Raw genomic sequence first — 26,071 nt, forward strand, 5'->3', positions numbered from 1 at the left:
CAAACACAGTATCACTAGTCACCACCTCCACTGTCACATGTACACAGTATCACTACAGTCACCACCTCCACTGTCACATATACACAGTATCACTACAGTCACCACCTCCACTGTCACATATACACAGTATCACTGCAGTCACTACCTCCACTGTCACATATACACAATATCACTGCAGTCACCACCTCCACTGTCACATATACACAGTATCACTGCAGTCACCACCTCCACTGTCACATATACACAGTATCACTGCAGTCGCCACCTCCACTGTCACATATACACAGTATCACTACAGTCACCACCTCCACTGTCACATATACACAGTATCACTACAGTCACCACCTCCACTGTCACATATACACAGTATCACTACAGTCACCACCTCCACTGTCACATATACAGTTTCACTAGTCACCACCTCCACTGTCACATATACACAGTATCTTTCTACAGTCACCACCTCCACTGTCACATATACACAGTATCACTGCAGTCACCACCTCCACTGTCACATATACAGTATCACTACAGTCACCACCTCCACTGTCACATATACACAATATCACTGCAGTCACCACCTCCACTGTCACATATACACAGTATAACTGCAGTCACCACCTCCACTGTCACATATACACAGTATAACTGCAGTCACCACCTCCACTGTCACATAAACACAGTATCACTACAGTCACCACCTCCACTGTCACATATACACAGTATCACTACAGTCACCACCTCCACTGTCACATATACACAGTATCACTAGTCACCACCTCCACTGTCTCATATACGCAGTATCACTACAGTAACTACCTCCACTGTCTCATATACACAGTATCACTGCAGTCACCACCTCCACTGTCACATATACAGAGTATCACTACAGTCACCACCTCCACTGTCACATATACACAGTATCACTGCAGTCACCACCTCCACTGTCACATATACACAGTATCACTGCAGTCACCACCTCCACTGTCACATATACACAGTATCACTACAGTCACCACCTCCACTGTCTCATATACACAGTATCACTGCAGTCACCACCTCCACTGTCACATATACACAGTATCACTGCAGTCACCACCTCCACTGTCACATATACAGAGTTTCACTACAGTCACCACCTCCACTGTCACATATACAGAGTATCACTACAGTCACCACCTCCACTGACACATATACACAGTATCACTGCAGTCACCACCTCCACTGTCCTCCACTGTCACATATACACAGTATCACTACAGTCCCCACCTCCACTGTCACATATACACAGTATCACTACAGTCACCACCTCCACTGTCACATATACACAGTATCACTACAGTCACCACCTCCACTGTCACATATACACAGTACCACTAGTCACATATACACAGTATCACTAGTCACCACCTCCACTGTCCTCCACTGTCACATATACACAGTATCACTACAGTCACCACCTCCACTGTCACATATACACAGTATCACTACAGTCACCACCTCCACTGTCACATATACACAGTATCACTAGTCACCACCTCCACTGTCTCATATACACAGTATCACTAGTCACTACCTCCACTGTCTCATATACACAGTATCACTGCAGTCACCACCTCCACTGTCACATATACACAGTATCACCGCAGTCACCACCTCCACTGTCACATATACACAGTATCTTATTACAGTCACCACCTCCACTGTCACATATACACAATATCACTAGTCACCACCTCCACTGTCACATATACACAGTATCACCAGTCACCACCTCCACTGTCACATATACACAGTATCACTAGTCACCACCTCCACTGTCACATATACACAGTATCACTATAGTCACCACCTCCACTGTCTCATATACACAGTATCACTGCAGTCACCACCTCCACTGTCACATATACACAGTATCACTAGTCACCACCTCCACTGTCACATATACACAGTATCACTGCAGTCACCACCTCCACTGTCACATATACACAATATCACTGCAGTCACCACCTCCACTGTCACATATACACAGTATCACTGCAGTCACCACCTCCACTGTCACATATACACAGTATCACTACAGTCACCACCTCCACTGTCACATATACACAGTATCACTACAGTCACCACCTCCACTGTCCTCCACTGTCACATATACACAGTATCACTGCAGTCACCACCTCCACTGTCACATATACACAGTATCTTTCTACAGTCACCACCTCCACTGTCACATATACACAGTATCTTTCTACAGTCACCACCTCCACTGTCACATATACATAGTATCACTGCAGTCACCACCTCCACTGTCACATATACACAGTATCACTACAGTAACCACCTCCACTGTCTCATATACACAGTATCACTACAGTCACCACCTCCACTGTCACATATACACAGTATCACTGCAGTCACCACCTCCACTGTCACATATACACAGTATCACTACAGTCACCACCTCCACTGTCTCATATACACAGTATCACTACAGTCACCACCTCCACTGTCACATATACACAGTATCACTAGTCACCACCTCCACTGTCACATATACACAGTATCACTAGTCACCACCTCCACTGTCACATATACACAGTATCACTAGTCACTACCTCCACTGTCACATATACACAGTATCACTGCAGTCACCACCTCCACTGTCACATATACACAGTATCACTAGTCACCACCTCCACTGTCACATATACACAGTATCACTACAGTCACCACCTCCACTGTCACATATACACAGTATCACTACAGTCACCACGTCGTCACATATACACAGTATCACTACAGTCACCACCTCCACTGTCACATATACACAGTATCACTGCAGTCACCCCCTCCACTGTCACATATACACAGTATCACTGCAGTCACCCCCTCCACTGTCACATATACACAGTATCACTACAGTCACCACCTACACTGTCACATATACACAGTATCACTAGTCACCCCCTCCACTGTCACATATACACAGAATCACTAGTCACCACCTCCACTGTCACACATACACAGTATCACTGCAGTCACCACCTCCACTGTCTCATATACAGAGTATCACTACAGTCACCACCTCCACTGTCTCATATACACAGTATCACTAGTAACCACCTCCACTGTCACATATACACAGTATCACTACAGTCACCACCTCCACTGTCTCATATACACAGTATCACTACAGTCACCACCTCCACTGTCACATATACACAGTATCACTACAGTCACCACCTCCACTGTCACATATACACAGTATCACTAGTCACCACCTCCACTGTCACATATACACAGTATCACTGCAGTCACCACCTCCACTGTCACATATACACAGTATCACTACAGTCACCACCTCCACTGTCACATATACACAGTATCACTAGTCACCCCCTCCACTGTCACATATACACAGTATCACTGCAGTCACCTCCTCCACTGTCACATATACACAGTATCACTACAGTCACCACCTCCACTGTAACATATACACAGTATCACTAGTCACCACCTCCACTGTCACATATACAGAGTATCACTACAGTCACCACCTCCACTGTCTCATATACACAGTATCACTACAGTCACCACCTCCACTGTCTCATATACACAGTATCACTAGTCACCACCTCCACATATACACAGAATCACTAGTCACCACCTCCACTGTCACATATACACAGTATCACTGCAGTCACCACCTCCAGTCACATATACACAGTATCACTAGTCACCACCTCCACTGTCTCATATACACAGTATCACTACAGTCACCCCCTCCACTGTCTCATATACACAGTATCACTGCAGTCACCCCCTCCACTGTCACATATACACAGTATCACTACAGTCACCACCGCCACTGTCTCATATACACAGTATCACTACAGTCACCACCTCCACTGTCTCATATACACAGTATCAATACAGTCACCACCTCCACTGTCACATATACACAGTATCACTACAGTCACCACCTCCAGTCACATATACACAGTATCACTACAGTCACTACCTCCACTGTCACATATACACAGTATCACTACAGTCACCACCTCCACTGTCACATATACACAGTATCACTAGTCACCACCTCCACTGTCACATATACACAGTATCACTACAGTCACCACCTCCACTGTCACATATACACAGTATCACTAGAGTCACCACCTCCACTGTCACATATACACAGTTTCACTACAGTCACCACCTCCACTGTCACATATACACAGTATCTTTCTACAGTCACCACCTCCACTGTCACATATACACAGTATCTTTCTACAGTCACCACCTCCACTGTCACATATACACAATATCACTAGTCACCACCTCCACTGTCTCATATACACAGTATCACTACAGTCACCACCTCCACTGTCACATATACACAGTATCACTGCAGTCACTACCTCCACTGTCACATATACACAGTATCACTAGTCACCACCTCCACTGTCACATATACACAGTATCACTGCAGTCACCACCTCCACTGTCACATATACACAGTATCACTACAGTCACCACCTCCACTGTCTCATATACACAGTATCACTGCAGTCACCACCTCCACTGTCACATATACACAGTATCACTACAGTCACCACCTCCACTGTCACATATACACAGTATCACTGCAGTCACCACCTCCACTGTCACAAACACAGTATCACTAGTCACCACCTCCACTGTCTCATATACACAGTATCACTACAGTCACCACCTCCACTGTCACATATACACAGTATCACTGCAGTCACCACCTCCACTGTCTCATATACAGTATCACTACAGTCACCACCTCCACTGTCTCATATACAGTATCACTACAGTCACCACCTCCACTGTCTCATATACAGAGTATCACTACAGTCACCACCTCCACTGTCACATATACACAGTATCACTGCAGTCACCACCTCCACTGTCACATATACGCAGTATCTTTCTACAGTCACCACCTCCACTGTCACATATACACAATATCACTAGTCACCACCTCCACTGTCACATATACACAGTATCACCAGTCACCACCTCCACTGTCACATATACACAGTATCACTATAGTCACCACCTCCACTGTCTCATATACACAGTATCACTGCAGTCACCACCTCCACTGTCTCATATACACAGTATCACTGCAGTCACCACCTCCACTGTCACATATACGCAGTATCACTAGTCACCACATCCACTGTCACATATACACAGTATCACTACAGTCACCACCTCCACTGTCACATAAACACAGTATCACTACAGTCACCACCTCCACTGTCACAAACACAGTATCACTAGTCACCACATCCACTGTCACATGTACACAGTATCACTACAGTCACCACCTCCACTGTCACATATACACAGTATCACTACAGTCACCACCTCCACTGTCACATATACACAGTATCACTGCAGTCACTACCTCCACTGTCACATATACAAAGTATCACTACAGTCACCACCTCCACTGTCACATATACACAATATCACTGCAGTCACCACCTCCACTGTCACATATACACAGTATCACTGCAGTCACCACCTCCACTGTCACATATACACAGTATCACTGCAGTCACGACCTCCACTGTCACATATACACAGTATCACTAGTCACCACCTCCACTGTCACATATACACAGTATCACTACAGTCACCACCTCCACTGTCACATATACACAGTATCACTAGAGTCACCACCTCCACTGTCACATATACAGTTTCACTAGTCACCACCTCCACTGTCACATATACACAGTATCTTTCTACAGTCACCACCTCCACTGTCACATATACACAATATCACTGCAGTCACCACCTCCACTGTCACATATACACAGTATAACTGCAGTCACCACCTCCACTGTCACATATACACAGTATAACTGCAGTCACCACCTCCACTGTCACATAAACACAGTATCACTACAGTCACCACCTCCACTGTAACATATACACAGTATCACTACAGTCACCACCTCCACTGTCACATATACACAGTATCACTAGTCACCACCTCCACTGTCTCATATACACAGTATCACTGCAGTCACCACCTCCACTGTCACATATACAGAGTATCACTACAGTCACCACCTCCACTGTCACATATACACAGTATCACTGCAGTCACCACCTCCACTGTCACATATACACAGTATCACTGCAGTCACCACCTCCACTGTCACATATACACAGTATCACTAGTCACCACCTCCACTGTCTCATATACACAGTATCACTGCAGTCACCACCTCCACTGTCACATATACACAGTATCACTGCAGTCACCACCTCCACTGTCACATATACACAGTTTCACTACAGTCACCACCTCCACTGTCACATATACAGAGTATCACTACAGTCACCACCTCCACTGACACATATACACAGTATCACTGCAGTCACCACCTCCACTGTCCTCCACTGTCACATATACACAGTATCACTACAGTCCCCACCTCCACTGTCACATATACACAGTATCACTACAGTCACCACCTCCACTGTCACATATACACAGTATCACTACAGTCACCACCTCCACTGTCACATATACACAGTATCACTAGTCACCACCTCCACTGTCACATATACACAGTATCACTAGTCACCACATCCACTGTCACATATACAGAGTATCACTGCAGTCACCACCTCCACTGTCACATATACACAGTATCACTGCAGTCACCACCTCCACTGTCTCATATACACAGTATCACTACAGTCACCACCTCCACTGTCACATATACACAGTACCACTAGTCACATATACACAGTATCACTAGTCACCACCTCCACTGTCCTCCACTGTCACATATACAAAGTATCACTACAGTCACCACCTCCACTGTCACATATACACAGTATCACTACAGTCACCACCTCCACTGTCACATATACACAGTATCACTAGTCACCACCTCCACTGTCTCATATACACTTTATCACTAGTCACTACCTCCACTGTCTCATATACACAGTATCACTGCAGTCACCACCTCCACTGTCACATATACACAGTATCACTGCAGTCACCACCTCCACTGTCACATATACACAGTATCTTATTACAGTCACCACCTCCACTGTCACATATACACAATATCACTAGTCACCACCTCCACTGTCACATATACACAGTATCACCAGTCACCACCTCCACTGTCACATATACACAGTATCACTAGTCACCACCTCCACTGTCACATATACACAGTATCACTATAGTCACCACCTCCACTGTCTCATATACACAGTATCACTGCAGTCACCACCTCCACTGTCACATATACACAGTATCACTACAGTCACCACCTCCACTGTCACATATACACAGTATCACTAGTCACCACCTCCACTGTCACATATACACAGTATCACTAGTCACCACCTCCACTGTCTCATATACACAGTATCACTGCAGTCACCACCTCCACTGTCACATATACAGAGTATCACTACAGTCACCACCTCCACTGTCACATATACACAGTATCACTGCAGTCACCACCTCCACTGTCACATATACACAGTATCACTGCAGTCACCACCTCCACTGTCACATATACACAGTATCACTACAGTCACCACCTCCACTGTCACATATACACAGTATCACTGCAGTCACCACCTCCACTGTCACATATACACAGTTTCACTACAGTCACCACCTCCACTGTCACATATACAGAGTATCACTACAGTCACCACCTCCACTGACACATATACACAGTATCACTGCAGTCACCACCTCCACTGTCCTCCACTGTCACATATACACAGTATCACTACAGTCCCCACCTCCACTGTCACATATACACAGTATCACTACAGTCACTACCTCCACTGTCACATATACACAGTATCACTAGTCACCACCTCCACTGTCACATATACGCAGTATCACTAGTCACCACCTCCACTGTCACATATACACAGTATCACTAGTCACCACATCCACTGTCACATATACAGAGTATCACTGCAGTCACCACCTCCACTGTCACATATACACAGTATCACTGCAGTCACCACCTCCACTGTCTCATATACACAGTATCACTGCAGTCACCACCTCCACTGTCACATATACACAGTATCTTATTACAGTCACCACCTCCACTGTCACATATACACAATATCACTAGTCACCACCTCCACTGTCACATATACACAGTATCACCAGTCACCACCTCCACTGTCACATATACACAGTATCACTAGTCACCACCTCCACTGTCACATATACACAGTATCACTATAGTCACCAACTCCACTGTCTCATATACACAGTATCACTGCAGTCACCTCCTCCACTGTCACATATACACAGTATCACTAGTCACCACCTCCACTGTCACATATACACAGTATCACTGCAGTCACCACCTCCACTGTCACATATACACAATATCACTGCAGTCACCACCTCCACTGTCACATATACACAGTATCTTTCTACAGTCACCACCTCCACTGTCACATATACACAGTATCTTTCTACAGTCACCACCTCCACTGTCACATATACATAGTATCACTGCAGTCACCACCTCCACTGTCACATATACACAGTATAACTGCAGTCACCACCTCCACTGTCACATATACACAGTATAACTGCAGTCACCACCTCCACTGTCACATAAACACAGTATCACTACAGTCACCACCTCCACTGTCACATATACACAGTATCACTACAGTCACCACCTCCACTGTCACATATACACAGTATCACTAGTCACCACCTCCACTGTCTCATATACACAGTATCACTACAGTCACTACCTCCACTGTCTCATATACACAGTATCACTAGAGTCACCACCTCCACTGTCACATATACACAGTATCACTAGTCACCACCTCCACTGTCACATATACACAGTATCACTACAGTCACCACCTCCACTGTCACATATACAGAGTATCACTACAGTCACCACCTCCACTGTCACATATACAGAGTATCACTACAGTCACCACCTCCACTGACACATATACACAGTATCACTAGTCACCACCTCCACTGTCTCATATACACAGTATCACTGCAGTCACCACCTCCACTGTCACATATACACAGTATCACTGCAGTCACCACCTCCACTGTCACATATACACAGTTTCACTACAGTCACCACCTCCACTGTCACATATACAGAGTATCACTACAGTCACCACCTCCACTGACACATATACACAGTATCACTGCAGTCACCACCTCCACTGTCCTCCACTGTCACATATACACAGTATCACTACAGTCCCCACCTCCACTGTCACATATACACAGTATCACTACAGTCACCACCTCCACTGTCACATATACACAGTATCACTACAGTCACCACCTCCACTGTCACATATACACAGTATCACTAGTCACCACCTCCACTGTCACATATACACAGTATCACTAGTCACCACCTCCACTGTCACATATACACAGTATCACTACAGTCACCACCTCCACTGTCACATATACACAGTATCACTAGTCACCACCTCCACTGTCACATATACACAGTATCACTAGTCACCACATCCACTGTCACATATACAGAGTATCACTGCAGTCACCACCTCCACTGTCACATATACACATTATCACTGCAGTCACCACCTCCACTGTCTCATATACACAGTATCACTACAGTCACCACCTCCACTGTCACATATACACAGTACCACTAGTCACCACCTCCACTGTCTCATATACACAGTATCACTAGTCACTACCTCCACTGTCTCATATACACAGTATCACTGCAGTCACCACCTCCACTGTCACATATACACAGTATCACTGCAGTCACCACCTCCACTGTCACATATACACAGTATCTTATTACAGTCACCACCTCCACTGTCACATATACACAATATCACTAGTCACCACCTCCACTGTCACATATACACAGTATCACCAGTCACCACCTCCACTGTCACATATACACAGTATCACTATAGTCACCACCTCCACTGTCTCATATACACAGTATCACTGCAGTCACCACCTCCACTGTCACATATACACAGTATCACTAGTCACCCCCTCCACTGTCACATATACACAGTATCACTACAGTCACCACCTCCACTGTCACATATACACAGTATCACTACAGTCACCACATCCACTGTCACATATACACAGTATCACTAGTCACCACCTCCACTGTCACATATACACAGTATCACTACAGTCACCACCTCCACTGTCTCATATACACAGTATCACTGCAGTCACCACATCCACTGTCACATATACACAGTATCACTAGTCACCACCTCCACTGTCTCATATACACAGTATCACTGCAGTCACCACATCCACTGTCACATATACACAGTATCACTAGTCACCACCTCCACTGTCACATATACACAGTATCACTACAGTCACCACCTCCACTGTCACATATACGCAGTATCACTAGTCACCACATCCACTGTCACATATACACAGTATCACTAGTCACCACCTCCACTGTCACATATACACAGTATCACTACAGTCACCACCTCCACTGTCACATAAACACAGTATCACTACAGTCACCACCTCCACTGTCACAAACACAGTATCACTAGTCACCACCTCCACTGTCACATGTACACAGTATCACTAGTCACCACCTCCACTGTCACATATACACAGTATCACTACAGTCACCACCTCCACTGTCACAAACACAGTATCACTACAGTCACCACCTCCACTGTCACATAAACACAGTATCACTACAGTCACCACCTCCACTGTCACATATACACAGTATCACTACAGTCACCACCTCCACTGTCACAAACACAGTATCACTACAGTCACCACCTCCACTGTCACATATACACAGTATCACTGCAGTCACCACCTCCACTGTCACATATACACAGAATCACTACAGTCACCACCTCCACTGTCACATATACACAATATCACTGCAGTCACCACCTCCACTGTTACATATACACAGTATCACTGCAGTCACCACCTCCACTGTCACATATACACAGTATCACTACAGTCACCACCTCCACTGTCACATATATACAGTATCACTACAGTCACCACCTCCACTGTCACATATACACAGTATCACTAGAGTCACCACCTCCACTGTCACATATACAGTTTCACTACAGTCACCACCTCCACTGTCACATATACACAGTATCACTACAGTCACCACCTCCGCTGTCACATATACACAGTATCACTAGTCACCACCTCCACTGTCTCATATACACAGTATCACTAGTCACCACCTCCACTGTCACATAAAGACAGTATCACTACAGTCACCACCTACACTGTCACATATACAGTATCACTACAGTCACCACCTCCACTGTCACATATACACCGTATCACTGCAGTCACCCCCTCCACTGTCACATATACACAGTATCACTGCAGTCACCACCTCCACTGTCTCATATACACAGTATCACTACAGTCACCACCTCCACTGTCCTCCACTGTCACATATACACAGTATCACTACAGTCACCACCCCCACTGTCACATATACACAGAATTACTGCAGTCACCACCTCCACTGTCACATATACACAGTATCTTATTACAGTCACCACCTCCACTGTCACATATACACAATATCACTAGTCACCACCTCCACTGTCACATATACACAGTATCACCAGTCACCACCTCCACTGTCACATATACACAGTATCACTGCAGTCACCACCTCCACTGTCACATATACACAGTATCACTAGTCACCCCCTCCACTGTCACATATACACAGTATCACTACAGTCACCACCTCCACAGTATCACTACAGTCACCACCTCCACTGTCTCATATACACAGTATCACTACAGTCACCACATCCACTGTCACATATACACAGTATCACTAGTCACCACCTCCACTGTCACATATACACAGTATCACTAGTCACCACCTCCACTGTCACATATACACAGTATCACTACAGTCACCACCTCCACTGTCACAAACACAGTATCACTAGTCACCACCTCCACTGTCACATGTACACAGTATCACTACAGTCACCACCTCCACTGTCACAAACACAGTATCACTAGTCACCACCTCCACTGTCACATATACACAGTATCACTACAGTCACCACCTCCACTGTCACATAAACACAGTATCACTACAGTCACCACCTCCACTGTCACATATACACAGTATCACTACAGTCACCACCTCCACTGTCACAAACACAGTATCACTACAGTCACTACCTCCACTGTCACATATACACAGTATCACTACAGTCACCACCTCCACTGTCACATATACACAGCATCACTAGTCACCACCTCCACTGTCACATAAACACAGTATCACTACAGTCACCACCTCCACTGTCACATATACACAGTATCACTGCAGTCACTACCTCCACTGTCACATATACACAGTATCACTACAGTCACCACCTCCACTGTCACATATACACAATATCACTGCAGTCACATATACACAATATCACTGCAGTCACCACCTCCACTGTCACATATACACAGTATCACTGCAGTCACCACCTCCACTGTCACATATACACAGTATCACTGCAGTCACCACCTCCACTGTCACATATACAGAGTATCACTGCAGTCACTACCTCCACTGTCACATATACAAAGTATCACTAATCACCACCTCCACTGTCACATATACACAGTATCACTACAGTCACCACCTCCACTGTCACATATATACAGTATCACTACAGTCACCACCTCCACTGTCACATATACACAGTATCACTAGAGTCACCACCTCCACTGTCACATATACAGTTTCACTACAGTCACCACCTCCACTGTCACATATACACAGTATCACTACAGTCACCACCTCCGCTGTCACATATACACAGTATCACTAGTCACCACCTCCACTGTCTCATATACACAGTATCACTAGTCACCACCTCCACTGTCACATAAAGACAGTATCACTACAGTCACCACCTACACTGTCACATATACAGTATCACTACAGTCACCACCTCCACTGTCACATATACAGTATCACTAGTCACCACCTCCACTGTCACATATACACCGTATCACTGCAGTCACCCCCTCCACTGTCACATATACACAGTATCACTGCAGTCACCACCTCCACTGTCTCATATACACAGTATCACTACAGTCACCACCTCCACTGTCACATAAACACAGTATCACTGCAGTCACCACCCCCACTGTCACATATACACAGAATCACTGCAGTCACCACCTCCACTGTCACATATACACAGTATCACTACAGTCACCACCTCCACTGTCACATATACACAGTATCACTACAGTCACCACCTCCACTGTCACATATACACAGTATCACTACAGTCCCCCACCTCCACTGTCACATATACACAGTATAACTACAGTCACCACCTCCACTGTCACATATACACAGTATCACTACAGTCACCACCTCCACTGTCACATATACACAGTATCACTGCAGTCACCACCTCCACTGTCTCATATACACAGTATCACTGCAGTCACCACCTCCACTGTCAAATATACACAGTATCACTGCAGTCACCACCTCCACTGTCACATATACACAGTATCACTGCAGTCACCACCTCCACTGTCACATATACACAGTATCACAGCAGTCACCACCTCCACTGTCACATATACACAGTATCACTGCAGTCACCACCTCCACTGTCACATATACACAGTATCACAGCAGTCACCACCTCCACTGTCTCATATACACAGTATCACTACAGTCACCACCTCCACTGTCACATATACACAGAATCACTACAGTCACCACCTCGACTGTCACATATACATAGTATCACTGCAGTCACCACCTCCACTGTCACATATACACAGTATCACTAGTCACCACCTCCACTGTCTCATATACACAGTATCACTAGTCACCACCTCCACTGTCACATATACACCGTATCACTGCAGTCACCCCCTCCACTGTCACATATACACAGTATCACTGCAGTCACCACCTCCACTGTCACATATACACAGTATCACTGCAGTCACCACCTCCACTGTCTCATATACACAGTATCACTGCAGTCACCACCTCCACTGTCTCATATACACAGTATCACTACAGTCACCACCTCCACTGTCCTCCACTGTCACATATACACAGTATCACTACAGTCACCACCCCCACTGTCACATATACACAGAATCACTGCAGTTACCACCTCCACTGTCACATATACACAGTATCACTACAGTCACCACCTCCACTGTCACATATACACAGTATCACTACAGTCACCACCTCCACTGTCACATATACACAGTATCACTGCAGTCACCCCCTCCACTGTCACATATACACAGTACCACTAGTCACCACCTCCACTGTCACTTATACACAGTATCACTAGTCACCACCTCCACTGTCACATATACACAGTATCACTAGTCACCACCTCCACTGTCACATATACACAGTATCACTAGTCACCACCACCACTGTCACATATACACAGTATCACTAGTCACCACCTCCACTGTCACATATACACAGTATCACTGCAGTCACCACCTCCACTGTCACATATACACAGTATCACTACAGTCACCACCTCCACTGTCACATATACACAGTATCACTAGTCACCACCTCCACTGTCACATATACACAGTATCACTAGTCACCACCACCACTGTCACATATACACAGTATCACTAGTCACCACCTCCACTGTCACATATACACAGTATCACTGCAGTCACCACCTCCACTGTCACATATACACAGTATCACTACAGTCACCACCTCCACTGTCACATATACGCAGTATCTTTCTACAGTCACCACCTCCACTGTCACATATACATAGTATCACTGCAGTCACCACCTCCACTGTCACATATACACAGTATCACTACAGTCACCACCTCCACTGTCACATATACACAGTATCACTACAGTCACCACCTCCACTGTCACATATACACAGTATCACTAGTCACCCCCTCCACTGTCACATATACACAGTATCACTAGTCACCACATCCACTGTCACATATACACAGTATCACTGCAGTCACCACCTCCACTGTCACATATACACAGTATCACTAGTCACCACCTCCACTGTCACATATACACAGTATCACTACAGTCACCACCTCCACTGTCACATATACACAGTATCACTAGTCACCACCTCCACTGTCTCATATACACAGTATCACTAGTCACCACCTCCACATATACACAGTATCACTAGTCACCACCTCCACTGTCACATATACAGTATCACTAGTCACCACCTCCACTGTCACATATACACAGTATCACTAGTCACCACCTCCACTGTCACATATACACAGTATCACTGCAGTCACCACCTCCACTGTCACATATACACAGTATCACTGCAGTCACCACCTCCACTGTCACATATACACAGTATCACTACAGTCACCACCTCCACTGTCACATATACACAGTATCACTGCAGTCACCCCCTCCACTGTCACATATACACAGTATCACTACAGTCACCACCTCCACTGTCACATATACACAGTATCACTATAGTCACCACCTCCACTGTCACATATACACAGCATCACTAGTTACCACCTCCACTGTCACATATACACAGTATCACAGCAGTCACCACCTCCACTGTCACATATACACAGTATCACTGCAGTCACCACCTCCACTGTCACATATACACAGTATCACTACAGTCACCACCTCCACTGTCACATATACACAGTATCACTACAGTCACCACCTCCACTGTCACATATACACAGTATCACTACAGTCACCACCTCCACTGTCACATATACACAGTATCACTGCAGTCACCACCTCCACTGTCACATATACACAGTATCACTACAGTCACCACCTCCACTGTCACATATACACAGCATCACTAGTTACCACCTCCACTGTCACATATACACAGTATCACTGCAGTCACCACCTCCACTGTCACATATACACAGTATCACTGCAGTCACCACCTCCACTGTCTCATATACACAGTATCACTGCAGTCACCACCTCCACTGTCACATATACACAGCATCACTAGTTACCACCTCCACTGTCACATATACACAGTATCACTACAGTCACCACCTCCACTGTCTTCCCCCCACTGCAGTGGTTTGCCCCTCTTCCCGCCCGTGTCATGCAGTGGTTTGCCCCTCTCCCCGCCAGAGTCACATATACACAGTATTACTCTGTCTCCCCCCGTCATGCAGTGGTTTGCCCCTCTCCCCGCCAGTGTCACACACCTCAGAGCCCAAACAGTAACACGTGGCTTTACTCTCCGACGTAAACTACAGACATATCCGGGGAGGATCGTGTATCTGATTGGTTTACCTTATCCGCCTTCTTACTTCTCATTGGCTGACATTGCTGTCTATTCAGTCCATCAACCCGTTCAATCTGGGCTATTTTATGAGACGTGCTATTAACCCTATCACTAAATACCATCACCTCTAAAACTTTTCCACATTAATATGTTCCGCTGAGCTGTGTATCTAATCCTAACATGTGTGATACTGTCTGCTGAGCTGCTGTATCTAATCCTATCATGTGTGATGCTGTCTGCTGAGCTGCTGTATCTAATCCTATCATGTGTGATACTGTCTGCTGAGCTATGTATCTAATCCTAACATGTGTGATACTGTCTGTTGAGCTGTGTATCTAATCCTAACATGTGTGATACTGTCTGCTGAGCTGTGTATCTAATCCTATCATGTGTGATCCTGTCTGCTGAGCTGTGTATCTAATCCTTTCATGTGTGATACTGTCTGCTGAGCTGTGTATCTAATCCTATCATGTGTGATACTGTCTGCTGATCTGCTGTATCTAATCCTATCATGTGTGATACTGTCTTCTGAGCTGTGTATCTCATCCTATCATGTGTGATACTGTCTTCTGAGCTGTATCTAATCCTATCATGTGTGATACTGTCTGCTGAGCTGTGTATCTAATCTTATCATGTGTGATACTGTCTGCTGAGCCACTGTATCTAATCCTATCATGTGTGATACTGTCTGCTGAGCTGTGTATCTAATCCTATCATGTGTGATACTGTCTGCTGATCTGCTGTATCTAATCCTATCATGTGTGATACTGTCTTCTGAGCTGTGTATCTAATCCTATCATGTGTGATACTATCTGCTGAGCTGTGTATCTAATCCTATCATGTGTGATACTGTCTGCTGAGCTGTGTATCTAATCCTATCCTTTGTGATACTGTATGCTGAGCTGTATATCTAATCCTATCCTGTGTGATACTGTCTGTTGAGCTGTGTATCTAATCCTATCATGTGTGATACTGTGCTGAACTGTGTATCCAAACCTATCTTATGTGATACTGTCTGCTGAGCTGTGTATCTAATCCTATCATGTGTGATACTGTCTGCTGAGCTGCTGTATCTAATCCTATCATGAGTGATACTGTCTGCTGAGCTGCTGTATCTAATCCTATCATGTGTGATACTGTCTGCTGAGGTGTTGTATCTAATTCAATCATATGTGATACATCTGCTGGGCTGTGTATCTAATCATTTCATGTGTGATACTGACTGCTGAGCTGTGTATCTAAGCCTATTATGTGTGATACTGACTGCTGAGCTGTGTATCTAATTATATCATGTGTGATACTGTCTACAGAGCTGCTGTATCTAATCCTATCACGAGTGATACTGTCTGCTTAGCTGCTGTATCTAATCCTATCATGTGCGATACTGTCTGCTGAGCTGCTGTATCTAATCCTATCATGTGTGATACTGTCTGCTGAGCTGTGTATCTAATCCTATGATGTGTGATACTGTCTGCTGAGCTGTGTATCTAATCCTATCATGTATGATACTGTCTGCTGAGCTGTGTATCTAATCCTATGATGTGTGATACTGTCTGCTGAGCTGTGTATCTAATCCTATCATGTGTGATACTGTCTGCTGAGCTGTGTATCTAATTCTATCATGTGTGATACTGTCTGCTGAGCTGTGTATCTAATCCTATCATGTGTGATACTGTCTACTGAGCTGTGTATCTAATCCTATCATGTGTGATACTGTCTGCTGAGACGCTGTATATAATCCTATCATGTTTGATACTGACAGCCGAGCTGTGTATCTAATCCTATCATGTGTGATACTGTCTGCTGAGCTGTGTATCTAATCCGGTCATGTGTGATACTGTCTGCTGAGACGCTGTATCTAATCCTATCATGTGTGATACTGACAGCCGAGCTGTGTATCTAATCCTATCATGTGTGATACTGTCTGCTGAGACGCTGTATCTAATCCTATCATGTGTGATACTGACAGCCGAGCGGTGTATCTAATCCTATCATACTGTCTGCTGAGCTGTGTATCTAATCCTATGATGTGTGATACTGTCTGCTGAGCTGTGTATCTAATCCTATCATGTGTGATACTGTGCTGAGCTGTGTATCTTATTCTATCATGTGTGATACTGTCTGCTGAGCTGTGTATCTAATCCTATCATGTGTGATACTGTCTGCTGAGCTGTGTATCTAATCCTATCATGTGTGATACTGTCTGCTGAGCCCTGTATCTAATCCTATCATGTGTGATACTGTGCTGAGGTGTGTATCTAATCCTATCATGTGTGATACTGTTTGCTGATCTGTGTATCTAATCCTATCATGTATGATACTGTCTGCTGAGCTGTGTATCTAATCCTATCATGTGTGATACTATCTGCTGAGCTGTGTATCTAATCATATCATGTGTGATACTGTCTGCTGAGCTGTGTATCTAATCCTATCATGTGTGATACTATCTGCTGAGCTGTGTATCTAATCCTATCATGTGTAATACTGTCTGCTGAGCTATGTATCTAATCCTATCATGTGTGATACTGTCTGCTGAGCTGTGTATCTAATCCTATGATGTGTGATACTGTCTGCTGAGCTGTGTATCTAATCCTATCATGTGTGATACTGTCTGCTGAGCTGTGTATCTAATTCTATCATGTGTGATACTGTCTGCTGAGCTGTGTATCTAATCCTATCATGTATGATACTGTCTGCTGAGCTGTGTATCTAATCCTATCATGTGTGATACTGTCTGCTGAGCTGTGTATCTAATCCGGTCATGTGTGATACTGTCTGCTGAGACGCTGTATCTAATCCTATGATGTGTGATACTGTCTGCTGAGCTGTGTATCTAATCCTATCATGTGTGATACTGTGCTGAGCTGTGTATCTAATTCTATCATGTGTGATACTGTCTGCTGAGCTGTGTATCTAATCCTATCATGTGTGATACTGTCTGCTGAGCTCTGTATCTAATCCTATCATGTGTGATACTGACTGCTGAGCTGTGTATCTAATCCTATCATGTGTGATACTGTGCTGAGGTGTGTATCTAATACTATCATGTGTGATACTGTCTGCTGAGCTGTGTATCTAATCCTATCATGTATGATACTGTCTGCTGAGCTGTGTATCTAATCCTATCATGTGTGATACTATCTGCTGAGCTGTGTATCTAATCCTATCATGTGTGATACTGTCTGCTGAGCTGTGTATCTAATCCTATGATGTGTGATACTGTCTGCTGAGCTGTGTATCTAATCCTATCATGTGTGATACTGTCTGCTGAGCTGTGTATCTAATTCTATCATGTGTGATACTGTCTGCTGAGCTGTGTATCTAATCCTATCATGTATGATACTGTCTGCTGAGCTGTGTATCTAATCCTATCATGTGTGATACTATCTACTGAGCTGTGTATCTAATCCTATCATGTGTGATACTGTCTGCTGAGCTGTGTATCTAAACCTATGATGTGTGATACTGTCTGCTGAGCTGTGTATCTAATCCTATCATGTGTGATACTGTCTGCTGAGCTGTGTATCTAATTCTATCATGTGTGATACTGTCTGCTGAGCTGTGTATCTAATCCTATGATGTGTGATACTGTCTGCTGAGCTGTGTATCTAATCCTATCATGTGTGATACTGTCTGCTGAGCTGTGTATCTAATTCTATCATGTGTGATACTGTCTGCTGAGCTGTGTATCTAATCCTATCATGTGTGATACTGACAGCCGAGCTGTGTATCTAATCCTATCATGTGTGATACTGTCTACTGAGCTGTGTATCTAATCCTATCATGTGTGATACTCTCTGCTGAGCTGTGTATCTAATCCGGTCATGTGTGATACTGTCTGCTGAGACGCTTTATCTAATCCTATCATGCATGATACTGACAGCCGAGCTGTGTATCTAATCCTATCATGTGTGATACTGTCTGCTGAGCTGTGTATCTAATCCTATCATGTGTGATACTGTCTGCTGAGCCCTGTATCTAATCCCATCATGTGTGATACTGTACTGAGCCATGTATCTAATCCTATCATGTGTGATACTGTCTGCTGAGCTGTGTATCTAATCCTGTCATGTGTGATACTGTCTGCTAAGCTGTGTATCTAATCCCATCATTTGGGATAGAGTCTGTTGAGCTGTGTATCTAATCCTATCATTTGTGATACTGTATGCTGAGCTGTGTATCTAATCCTATCATGTGTGATACTGTCTGTTGAGCTGTGTATCTAATCCTATCATGTGTGATACTGTGCTGAACTGTGTATCCAAACCTATCTTATGTGATACTGTCTGCTGAGCTGTGTATCTAATCCTATCATGTGTGATACTGTCTGCTGAGCTGCTTTATCTAATCCTATCATGTGTGATACTGTGTGCTGAGCTGTGTATCTAATCCTATCATGTGTAATACTGGCTCCTGAGCTGCTGTATCTAATCCTATCATGTGTGATACTGTCTGCTGAGCTGTGTATCTAATCCTATCATGTGTAATACTGGCTCCTGAGCTGCTGTATCTAATCCTATCATGTGTGATACTGTCTGCTGAGCTGTGTATCTAATCCTATCATGTGTGATACTGTCTGCTGAGCTGTGTATCTAATCCTATCATGTGTGATACTGTCTTCTGAGTAGTTGTCTATGGGACACTATATAAAATGAATGTTTTCAGTGACATTGTGTCCTGTAATCCTCCTCCTCCTCCTCCTCCTCTTCTCCCTTTCTCATCTTCTCTCCTGTCTTCTTTTCCATCAGTCTAAGGGCATGACCACACGTGGCGGATTTCCTCCGCAACTGTCCGCATCAATGCCGCACAGAATCTGCGTTGCAGATTCTGCTGCGGATCTGCACAAAATGTGCAGTAAATTGATGCGGACTAGCTGCTGCGGACTGCGGGAAAAGTGCTTCCCTTCTCCCTATCAGTGCAGGATAGAGAGAAGGGACAGCACTTTCCCTAGTGAAAGTAAACGAAATTCATACTTACCGGCCGTTGTCTTGGTGACGCGTCCCTCTTTCGGCATCCGGCCCGACCTCCCTGGATGACGCGCCAGTCCATGTGACCGCTGCAGCCTGTGCTTGGCCTGTGATTGGCTGCAGCCGTCACTTACACTGAAACGTCATCCTGGGAGGCCGGACTGGAGACAGACGCAGGGAGTTCTCGGTAAGTATGAACTTATATGTTTTTTTACAGATACATGTATATTGTGATCGGTAGTCACTGTCCCGGGTGCAGAAACAGTTACTGCCGATCGCTTAACTCTTTCAGCACCCTGGACAGTGACTATTTACAGACGTCTCCTAGCAACGCTCCCGTCATTACGGGAGCCCCATTGACTTCCTCAGTCTGGCTGTAGACCTAGAAATACATAGGTCCAGCCAGAATGAAGAAATGTCAAGTTAAAAAAGCAAGACGGATCCGCAGCACACATGACATGTGCATGACAGCTGCGGACTTCATTGCGGAAATTAGAATCTCCATTGAAGTCAATGGAGAAATTCCGCCATGAGTCCGCCACTGCTCCGCAACAGACAGAGCATGCTGCGGACACCAAATTCCGCTCCGCAGCCTATGCTCCGCAGCGGAATGTTACGCATCGTCTAAACGAACACTGCTAAATAGAAGTGGAAGTCAATGCAGAAACGGCTCCGCTGCGGATTAACGCTGCGGAGTGTCCGCAGCGGAATTTAAGTGAAATTCCGCCACGTGTGAACCCAGCCTAATTATTCATTTAATTTACACACAATTCTCATGAAAAGTCATTTAACCCCTGAAAGGTTACATTTGCATCTTGTCGGCAGCACATTACCGGTTTACAGGGTCCGATGATTGGGAACGCGTGTTGGGATGTGCGCTCGTTCTCCCGATGATCGCCCCGTGTAAAAGGCCCGTAATAAATCCTGGTAAGGCTGGGTTCACACGACCACATTAACGTCCGTAATGGACGGACGTATTTCGGCCGAAAGTCCCGGACCGAACACAGTGCAGGGAGCCGGGCTCCTAGCATCATAGTTATGTACGATGCTAGGAGTCCCTGCCTCGCTGCAAGACAACTGTCCCGTACTGTAATCATGTTTTCAGCACAGGACAGTAGTTCCACGGAGAGGCAGGGACTCCTAGCATCGTACATAACTATGATGCTAGGAGCCCGGCTCCCTGCACTGAGTTCGGTCCGGGACTTTCGGCCGAAATACGTCCGTCCATTACGGACGTTAATGTGGTCGTGTGAACCCAGCCTAACAACCATAATGACTGTTATTACAGCTCCTGCCACTACAACTCCCATGTGGCTGCGTTAGGGCATGTTCACAAGTGGAGTTTTCCCGCTGCAAATGTTGGTGCAGATTTGGGACAATTACGCAACGAATCTGCAGCAACATTTGCATATTTGACAGGTAATTCAGACGTTGCAGATATCACAGCGGACTTGCCACAGATTTCAGTTTTTGCATTGTAAAGGCTGAAATCTGCAGTGAAATTCCGCTTCTTCTTCGCAACCGTCAGTGCATGCTGGGAGGGAAATGTCCGCACCGCAGCCTATGGTCCGCGGCGGAGTTTTCCGCAACGTCTGAACTAACTTGCCTAAAAATTTATTGAAACAAATGTAAAAAACGGCCGCTGGAGAATTCCACAGCAATTCCACCACGTGTGAACGTGCCCTTAGGCTGTTCAGGATTCTGGAAAAAAATTGTAATGACCCTAAGGCTATGTTCACACGGGGTATTTTGCCGAGTTTTTTGACGCGGAAACCGCGTCGCAAAACTCGGCAGAAACGGCCCGAGAACGCCTCCCATTGATTTCAATGGGAGGCGTCGGCGTCTTTTTCCCGCGAGCAGTAAAACTGCCTCGCGGGAAAAAGAAGCGACATGCCCTATCTTCGGGCGCTTCCGCCTCTGACCTCCCATTGACTTCAATGGGAGGCAGGAGAAAGCGTATTTCTCGCTGTTTTATGCCCGCGGCGCTCAATGGCCGCGGGCGAAAAACGGCGCGATAATTGCCGCGAAAATCGGCGTGCAGGGAGAGGAAAATCTGCCTCAAAGTTCCAAACGGAATTTTGAGGCAGATATTCCTCCCCCAAAATACTCCGTGTGAACATAGCCTAAGACCTTATTCACACCGACATGTCCGTTTTGCGTGCGTAAAAAATGCTGCGTTTTGCTCGTGCAAAAGGTCCGTGTGTCAGCAGCATATGAGGCGCGGCTGTGTGATTTTCGCGCAGCCGCCATCATTATGACACTGTATGTTTGTAAACAGAAAAGCACGAGGTGCTTTTCTCTTTTCATTCATAGTATTGACGACTGTAGCGCGGAACACGCGCGGCCCCCGGAAGTGCTTCCGTGTGACGTGCGTGTTTTTCACGCACCCATTGACTTCATGGGTGCGTGCTGCGTGAAACACGGCCAAATATAGGACATGTCGTGAGTTTTACGCTGCGTGAAATTTACTGACAGTCTGAACGGCCCCATAGACTAACATAGGTCCGTGTGACGCGCGTGAAAATCATGCGCATAGCACGGACATATAACACGTTCGTGTGAATAAGGCCTGAGGGTCAGTTCACAGAGTTTTTCTGTCGGAATCAGCACCATAAACGGCTGAAATCGCCCCCTATTGATTTCAATGGGAGGCAGAGGCGTTGTTTTTATCTGGGTGGTTGTTGGCCGCTCGCGGGGGGGAAAAAAGCGTCATGTACTTTCTGTTCGCTGTTCCGCCTCTGACCTTCCATTAAAATCAGCGAGAGTAAGGGTATGTTCACACGGCAATGCCAAATACGTCTGAAATAGTGTCAGCCACTGTGCCCCTATAATAGTGCCATCTATTGTGCCCCAATAATAGTGTCAGACACTGTGCCCCTATAATAGTGCCAGCCACTGTGCCCCAATAATAGTGTCAGACACTGTTCCCCTATAATAGTGCCAGCCACTGTGCCCCTATAATAGTATTTTTTTCTGTCTGCAAAAAACTCATTGTGAACAGGGCCTAAAAAAATCAGCAATTATATAGTAATAGCGGCAGCCACAATGCTCTGACACTAAGGCCGGATTTACACGAGCATGTGCGTTTTGCACACGCAAAAAACACTGCGTTTTGCGTGCGCAAAAGGCACTTAACAGCTCCGTGTGTCATGATCATATGAGGCGTGGCTGTGTACTTTTCGCGCAGCCGCCATCATTATGACACTCTGTTTGGATGTTTGCACGTGGTGCTTTTCTGTTTTCATTCATACTTTTTACTGCTGTTGCGCGAATCACGCACGTCCCACGGAAGTGCTTCCATGTGCCATGCGTGCTTGTCACGCACCCATTGACTTCAATGGGGGCGTGATGCGCGAAATACGCACAAAGAACGGACATGTCGTGAGTTTTACGCAGCGGACTCACGCTGCGCAAAAATCACGGACTGTCTGCACGGCCCCATAGAGTAATATAGGTCCGTGCGAGGCGCGTGAAAATCACGCGCGTTGCATGGACGTATATCACGTTCGTCTGAATAAGCCCTTACAGCAGCACTTATCATAGAATAGATCCTGCCACAGTCCCCCTGGAAAGTGGAAGCTAAGGATACCCAGAAATAGTCTGCTGTGATCATCACAAAATTCCTGCCTTAGTACTTATATAATAGTGCTAATCTTACAGCCTCTATAATAGTGCCAGACACTGTGCCCCCATAATAGTGTCAGCCACTGTGCCCTTATAATAGTGCCGGCAACTGTGCCCCTATAATAGTGCCAGCCACTGTGTCCCTATAATAGTGTCAGCCACTGTGCCCCTATAATAGTGAGAGCTACTGTGCCCCTATAATAGTGTCAGCCACTGTGCCCTTATAATAGTGCTGGCAACTGTGCCCCTATAATAGTGTCAGCCACTGTGCCCTTATAACAGTGTCAGACACTGTGCCCTTATTATATTGCCGGCAACTGTGCCCCTATAATAGTGTCAGCAAGAGAGCCCCTATAATAGTGTCAGCCACTGTGCCCATATAATAGTGTTAGACACTGTGCCCCTTTATTAGTGCCAGCCACTGTGCCCCTATAAACGTGCCAGCCACTGTGCCCCTATAATACTGTCAGCCACTGTGTCCCTAAAATACTACGAGCCACAGTGTCTCTACAATAGAGCCTGCTACTGTGCTGCTATAATACAACCTACCTTAGTGCTAATAGAACAGTGCCTGCCACAGTGCCCCTATAATAAAGCCTGCCACTGTGCTCCTATAATAGTGTCTGTAGCAGTGCCTCTTCCATTACGCCTGCTATAATCCCCCTATAATAGTGCCAGATACAATCCCCCTATAATATTGCCACACACAGTTCCCCTATAATAGTGCCAGCCTCAATCCCCCTATAATAGTGCCACCCACAGTGCCCCTATTATAGTGTCAGCCACTGTGCCCTTATAATAGTGCCAGCAACTGTGCCCCTATAATAGTGCCAGCCACTGTGCCCCTATAATAGTGTCAGCCACTGTGCCCTTATAATAGTGCTGGCAACTGTGCCCCTATAATAGTGCCAGCCACTGCGCCCTTATAATAGTGTCAGCCACTGTGCCCTTATTATATTGCCGGCAACTGTGCCCCTATAATAGTGTCAGACACTGTGCCCCTATAAACGTACCAGCCACTGTGCCTCTATAATAGTGTCAGCCACTGTGTCCCTAAAATACTACGA

The 26,071-nt window shown here is 45.5% G+C and overlaps 1 protein-coding gene across 1 annotated transcript in view; it reads right to left on the minus strand.

The window, feature by feature from the left end:
* QTGAL (queuosine-tRNA galactosyltransferase) overlaps positions 1 to 16,398 on the minus strand; it is a 232,251-nt gene extending 215,853 nt beyond the window's left edge. The window contains exon 1 of the mRNA XM_075845905.1: positions 16,334 to 16,398. The gene's annotated coding sequence lies outside the window, so the exon portion shown is untranslated. The remainder of the gene's footprint in view (positions 1 to 16,333) is intronic.
* Positions 16,399 to 26,071: the final 9,673 nt, after the last annotated feature.

Source organism: Rhinoderma darwinii, chromosome 13 (genome assembly GCF_050947455.1).
Source record: "Rhinoderma darwinii isolate aRhiDar2 chromosome 13, aRhiDar2.hap1, whole genome shotgun sequence".
NCBI classification, from domain to species: Eukaryota; Metazoa; Chordata; class Amphibia; order Anura; family Rhinodermatidae; genus Rhinoderma; species Rhinoderma darwinii.